Consider the following 7,328-nt stretch of genomic DNA (forward strand, 5'->3'; position numbering starts at 1 on the left):
GTTATAGGACTACACGGTTGACCTGACATTGATTTTAAGTTCTGTACGTTGCATTTTTCTTCAAAACCATTTCATTTAGATTTTCCAATTTTGTAGTGTACCAGATTTGAAGTAAAACCTAACGATTTCCTTGGAGACTGGTGTCATGTCTGCCACGTCATTTCTGACTTTTTTTTTTAACTTGGGTACTGCCTCTGTTCACTTTTAGTTAGTTTGGCTAAAGATTTGTCTACCTTGTTGTTCTTCTCAAAAATTGACTCTCGTTTTTGTTGATTCTTTGTACTGTTTTTTTTTTCATTTTTTTAAAGATTTATTTACTTATTATATATAGAAGTACACTGTAGCTGTCTTCAGACACACCAGAAGAGGGCATCAGATCTCATTACAGATGGTTGTGAGCCACCATGTGGTTGCTGGGAATTGAAATCAGGACCTCTGGAAGAGCAGTCAGTGCTCTTAACCGCTGAGCCATCTCTCCAGCCCTGTTTTTTTTCATTTTTAATTGATTGATTTCAGCCCTGGGTGTGGTGACTTCCTGATGTATACAAATATTGGGTGTGTTTGCTGTTTTCCTTTCTAAACCTTTCAGGTATAGTATTTAATTGCTACTATGAGAACTATCTAATTCTTTATGAAAGAATGCTGCTATGAATTTATCTCTTAGGATAGCTTTCATTGTGTCCCATATTTTGGGGTATGTTCTACCTTCATTTTCATTGAATTCTGGAAAGTTTTTATTTCTTCCCAGACATAGTGATCATTGGGTAGAGACTTGTACAGTTTCAATGATGTTGTTGGTTTTCTGTTTCTACTGTTGTTAAAATAGACTATTAATAGAGTGGTCTGATAAGATACAGGGATTTATTTTGATTTTCTTATATCTGTTCAAGTTTGTTTTGTAACCAACTACATGGTCAATTTGGGAGAAGGTTCCATGAGGTGCTAAGAAGAAGGTATATCCTTTGTCTTTGGGTGAAATTGGATTTTTGTTCATTTTCCTGTGCATCAGTTAGATGAGGATATGCAGAGCTTACTCTAGTGGGATATCTGGGATATGGAGGTGTCTTACTGCCCTGGTTCTTGTTGATTGTGTACTTATGCTGACCTTTAGCTGTCTGGTGGTCTGTGGTGCCAGCAAGCCTGCTGAAAAGTAGGCAGATTTGTGAGGCAGCAGATGGAGTACAAGGTACACGGTGCAATTGGCTCTGCAGTATGTGGCAGGAAAGAGGCCTTGGGCAGGAACCTGCCTGAACATCCAAGATGCTGAGAGGTCTGCAGAAAAGCAGGCAGAGGCATGTGCTAGAAGGTGAGGCGCAATGGACTTCGTACAGTTCACCTTTGCTGTGTGTGCCCCAGGGAGCTGTGAATGGCAGGTGACTTCAGGGTGGGAGCAGACAGAATATTTTGAAGAGACTATACTGTCTTTTTCGTTCTTTTCTTTTATTGGGTATTTTCTTTATTTACATTTCCAATGTTATCTCCTTTCCCAGTTTCACCTCCAGAAAATCCCAATATGGCCCCCCTGCCCTGGCATTCCCCTACACTGGGGCATAAAATCTTCTCAGGACCAAGGGCCTCCTCACAATGATTCCCAACAAGGTCCTCTGCTACATATGAAGCTGGAGCCATGGGTTGGTCCAAGTGTACTCTTTGGCTGGTGGTTTACTCAGGGGAGATCTGGGGTATCTGGTTGGTTGATATTGTTCTTCCAATTATTCTTGCCCCTGTTACCTTAATCCTTTCTCTAAATCCTCCATTTGGGACCCTGTTCTCAGTCCCATGGTTGGTTTCAAGCATCTGCCTCTGTATTTGTCAGGCTCTTGCAGAGCCTCTCAAGAGACAGCTATATTAGGCTCCTGTCTGCATGTACCTCTTGGCATCCCCAGTAGTTACTATGCTCGGTGACTAAATGTGGGATGGATTCTGATGTGTGGCAGTGTCTAGATGGCCTTTTCTTCAGTCTCTGCTCCACACTTTGTCTCTGTATTTCTTCCACTGAGAATTTTCTACCCCCTTCTAAGAAGTACTGAAGCATCCACACTTTTACTTCTTCTTCAGTTTCATGTGGAATGTAATTGTATCTTGGTATTCTGAACTTTTAGACTAATATCTACTTATCAGTGACTACATATCATGTGTGTTCTTTTGTGATTGAGTTACCACACTCACAATGACATTTTCTAGTTCTATCCATTTGCCTAAAAATTTCACAAAGTCATTGTTTTTAATAGCTGAGTAGTAGACCATTGTGTAAATGTACCTCATTTTCTGTATCCATTCTTCTGTTGAAGGACATCTGGGTTCTTTTCAGCTTCTGGCTATTATAAATAAGCCTGATGTGCACATACTGGAGCATGTGTCCTTATGATATATTGGAGCATCTTTTGGGTATATGCCCAGGAGTGTTTATAGCTGGGTCCTCAGGTAGTACAATGTCAAATTTTCTGGGGAACCTCCAACCTGATTTCGAGACTGCTTGTAAGGTCTTCCAATCCCAACAGCAAAGGAAGAGTGTTCCTCATTCACTACCTCTTCACCACCATTTGATGTCACCTGAGTTTTTTATCTTACCCATTCTGAATGGTGTGAGGTGGAATCTCAGTGTTGTTTTCATTTGCATTTCCCAGATGACTAAGGATGTTGAACATTTATTTAGGTGCTTCTTGGCCATTTGATATTCCTCAGTTGAGAATTCTTTAACTCTGTAACCATTTTTTTTATTTACTTCCATTTTTTAAATGGGTATTTCTTATTTACATTTCAAATATTATTCCTTTCCTGATTTCCTGTCCATAAGGCCCAATTACCTTCTCCCCCTCCAGGTGTTCCCCATTCATCCACTGCCCTTACACACAACCCTCCACAATCCTCTGCACTGGGGATCCAACCTTGGCAGGACCAAGGGCTTCTCCTTCCACTGGTGCCCCAACAAGGCTATTCACTGCTACCTATGCAGTTGGAGCCCAGGGACAGTCCATGTATAATCTTTCAGCAGTGGTTTAGTCCCTGGAAGATCTTATGGGATTGCAAGCCCCTTCAGCACTTTTCATTTCTTTCTATAATTCCTCTGACATCAATCCCGTTCTCAGTTCAGTGGTTTGCTGCTAGAATTCACCTCTGTATTTGACATGTTCTGGCTGTGTCTCTCAGGAGAGATCTAGCTCCAGTTCCTGTCAGCATGTACTTCTTAGCTTCATTCATCTTACCTAGTTTTGGTGGCTGAATATATATGGGCCACATTTAGGGCAGGCTCTGTATGGCTGTTCCTTCAGCCTCTGTTCTAAACTTTGCCTCCTTATCCCTTCTCTTTTTGGCCTGCCTGCCTGCCTTTGTCGTAGGATGGAGCGACTGCTAGATACTTGGACCTCCATTCACAACTGCTGCTGATCATTGTTGGGGAGTTGGCCTACAGACTGAAAGTCATCAACCCATTCTCTTACTATATAGAGACAACCCATAAGTTCTGTGACTCTAGAGAACCCTGACTAAGACACTCCTAAAAGGAAATGCATGTTATGTAGTCTCTTATAAGTCGATACTAGCTCTAAAGTGCAGGATAACCATGCTTCAATCCAGAGACTCAAAGAAACCCAAAAACATTATGGTTATTACATCCAGTAGCCTAAGGCAAACAGATCTCTAAGTTCAAGGTCATCTGGGACAAAGCAAATCTCAGACTCAAGTGTGGTGGTACACACCTTTAATCTGGGTCACACCTTCTGCTGGAGACTTACACAACAACATTGAAGGAAAGAGTCTCTCTCTGGTTCTCCTTTGGCAGAGATACATTACACTGCAGACCCAAAGTGAGGGAACCGAGGCTCAGCAACAGCCATGGAGGGGAAGAGCTTAGAGGAGCTGTTGGCCAAGGTGAAGCAGGAGGAGGCTGATGTACAATTTGGGTAGCCAGTTTAGAGCAAGAGTGAGAACAGATGTATCTAAACCCTGTAAATCCTGTCCTGAGACCAGCAGGAATAGGACTGTTTTGCTCTGAGCCTGCATGTCCCAGTGCCTGTAACCCTTCTGACACCCATCTTCACCACACTAGAGGTAGTCACATAACCTGGTGGCCAAACTACAGCTTAAACGTCCTCTCTCCCTATAAGGACATACCAGCAAGCACCCAGAATTCCTCTTTATACTATTAAAGCACTCCTAGCACCTCAACCTCAGCCAAATGAACACTCACCTAGGAAACCCCTACCCACTCTCCAAGGTTGATACAACCCTGTTCACCCCCAATTATGAGAGCTGATACACTGAAAACCATCTTCACTGAATGTTATTTCTTCTGCACTCACACCAATGTAGTTCATTCCTTCCATTCTAGCCCAGTGCACTACATGCCTGGATACACTGAAGGCAGAATCAGACACCAGCAACAACCTCACTTTTGGAATGGAGAGAGGGTGGTGAATAAATGGCCTTTTATGTCTTTCAAGGAGAGCTCACACATGATTTTTTTTCTTTAAGATTAGCCCAAATTTTCCAGTTCTATTTTTTTCTAATGGGAAAATACTCTCAGATGGACAAGATAGGAATATAGTTATGGCTAAATATTGAAGCCAGAGACTAGAAACAAGTCCACAGAGGAGATGAGAGAAAGCCCAGAGAATAAAACTAAGTCCGGGCAAAGACCATGGCAGGAAATCTAGTCTCTTAGTCAGGGTTCTCTAGAGTCACAGAACGTATGGGTCATCTCTATAATAAGAGAATTGGTTGATGACTTGCAGTCTGTAGGCCAACTCCCCAACAATGATCAGCAGCAGTTGCAAATGGAGGTCCAAGAATCTAGCAGTGGCTCCGTCCCGTGACACAGGCAGGCAGGCAAGCAAAAAAGAGAGACTCTTTATGCAAAGATAAGTTATTGAAGATAAAAATAAAACATACAGGACAGAAATAACTATGGAATATGCTGGTTGTAGCTGCTTTTTTTATAATCGCAGCACTTAGCCAGAGTGAGTTCCAGGCAGCCTTGGCTCCATAGCAAATTCCAGGCCAGCATTTGCTAAAAACTAAAACCCAAGCCAATTAAACAAAAACCACTGGCTACAAACAAAAATGATAGCCATTTTTTGGAGTAACAAGTTTAATTACTATCATTTAGTGTGGTTCCAATTTATTGGCCAAATGTACCACCCAAACTAACATCAAGAAGCACTATACTTTGATCACAGTTATACTGCCAAATGAATTTGAGTTTTCCTAATACAAGGGGCCATTTTATAACCCTTGTAACTTGTTTCCTTGCAAGCACACTCTATATTGGTACCCAGGCCACTGGCTTCACATACAACTTCTACCAGCAGTAAAAGTTAAAAACAATACCAGGTACCCGTATACCTTTCCAATACTTGTAAATTCCTCCCCCCCCCTTCTCCCTGCTTTGATAAATATACAAGCTTTACTACAAAAATAATGCAAAAATGTGAAACCCAATCAAATATTATCTAGAAATTTGATCAAACTTTACCCAGCATCCATAGTCGGGCAGACCTTAACTTATTCTTGGTTCTGACCATATCATTTCTATAATTCTCATTTTCTCAAAATACACCAACTTCCAGTCAGCATCTCCATTAATTCATAGTCCAGCACTGACTTGAGGGAAGGCAAAACTGTCCCTTCAATATCAAGCTCATTGACAAGAGAGGCCACCACCTGAACCAGCCTACAGTAAGTACAGTTCTAGCTTTTCAGAACAGGTCCAGAGGGGAGAGGGGTCCTCCTCTTCCCTCCTTGGTGCAGCACTTCTTTCTTCTTGCCACCTAAAGCAGGAGACCTGGAATGCTTCTTGCCTCCAAGGCTCTTTTCCTTTTCTCTCCCTGACCTGGGGAGCCACCCTTTCTCTTCCACAAAGGTCCTTTCTGGCCCCCTTTTCTCTTGCCTTTATGGCTCATTTTCCTCCTCTTGGCAGTCTCCTCTTGGTCCTCTTCCCTCATCTGCTTGTTGGTGGCCCTCGTCAGGTCCAGCTGAGTTTTCTTGCTGTTCATGACTCAAGGTAGCTCCAATTCTTTCTTTTTCTCTGCAGCAAAGTCCCCCAAGAGGGGCTGAAACTTCCGCTTTGCCAGAGCACCAGGGCACTTTCTCCTTCGGGATGGGCTCCTGGAAGCATCCCACCGAAGCAGTGGAGATCTTGGCCACTTGAATGATGTGGCCCAGCTCCTCCTTACTTTGGTGTCCAGTAGGGTGCAGGCCAGCTGACCTGGGCATCTGCATATTGTGCACGTGGGCCAGGTTCTGCAGATGGTTCGGCTAGTTCTTGGCCGTGCATTCTTTCTTGTTCTGAATCCTCTTGGCGAACTGGTCTTCCATGCGGTCAGTGTTCTCAGGCACCACAATAAGTCACTCCTTAGAGTCATTCTGGGTTCATTTGTACCCCAACGGAGTTGCCACTGGCCACTCACCTCATCCCACAGAAGGCTGGTCTTCTTCTTGGGATGAATGCCCATAAGGAGAGCAAAATGATGCCAGCAGGTGAGCAGCCTTGGCCCAGGCAGCAGCTTCTTGGGGGGCAGTCATGTGGCGGGCTCCTGCAAGCACTCTACCACTGCCTCCTCCATGCACTCGGTCGGTAGCTGCCACAGTCTGTTGATGAGAAGCTGCCTGTTGTCCCCTGCCAGTGACCTCAGCTTGGCCTCTGGTAAGGGCCTGGCCTGTCACAGCACCTGCAGGGGGTTGAGGTTCAAAGCCAGCAGGTTGCCCAGGTCGAACTCCAGCTCTAGCTCCTTCTGCACCTTGATGCACTATAGCTTCTCGGTCTCCTCCTGCTTTGTCTTGGCCAGCAACTCCTCCAAGCTCTTCCACTCCATGGCTATTGCTGAGGCTCGGTTCCTCCCTTTGGGGCTGCAGTGAAATGTATCTCTGCTATAGCAGAACCACAGAGAGACTCTTTCTTCTTTCAAAGTCCTTGAATAAGTCTCCAGCAGGACCCATGTCCCAGATTAAAGGTGTGTACCACCATGCCTGGGTCTGAGACTTGCTTTGTCCAAGGTGATCTTGAACTCAGAGATTTGTTTGCCTTAAGCTCCTGGGATTCATAGCCACTTTGCCTCATGATCTCCATACCAAGATCCCCTCCAGAAACCTTGATCTCCCAGCCTCAAGATCAGTATCAAAAGTGAGCCTTGCAATTCTGGATTTAGCTCATTCCTGATACAGTCAAGTTTACAACCAGGAATAGCCACTATAGGGAGTGGCTCACTTAGGATGATCCTTTCTAAGTTCCTGCCAATTTAATGATATCATAATCACTGAGTATTCAACTGTATAAATGAACCACATTTTCATCATCCATCCTTCATTTGAGGAAGATCTGGGACTTTTCC

At 43.9% G+C, this 7,328-nt stretch overlaps 1 pseudogene; it reads right to left on the reverse strand.

The window, feature by feature from the left end:
* Positions 1-5,688: 5,688 nt before the first annotated feature.
* Rrs1-ps6 (ribosome biogenesis regulator 1 homolog, pseudogene 6) lies at positions 5,689-6,812 on the reverse strand (annotated as a pseudogene).
* Between the last annotated feature and the right edge of the window lie 516 nt (positions 6,813-7,328).

This window comes from Rattus norvegicus, chromosome 14, assembly GCF_021556685.1.
Source record: "Rattus norvegicus strain SHRSP/BbbUtx chromosome 14, alternate assembly SHRSP_T2T, whole genome shotgun sequence".
NCBI lineage: Eukaryota > Metazoa > Chordata > Mammalia > Rodentia > Muridae > Rattus > Rattus norvegicus.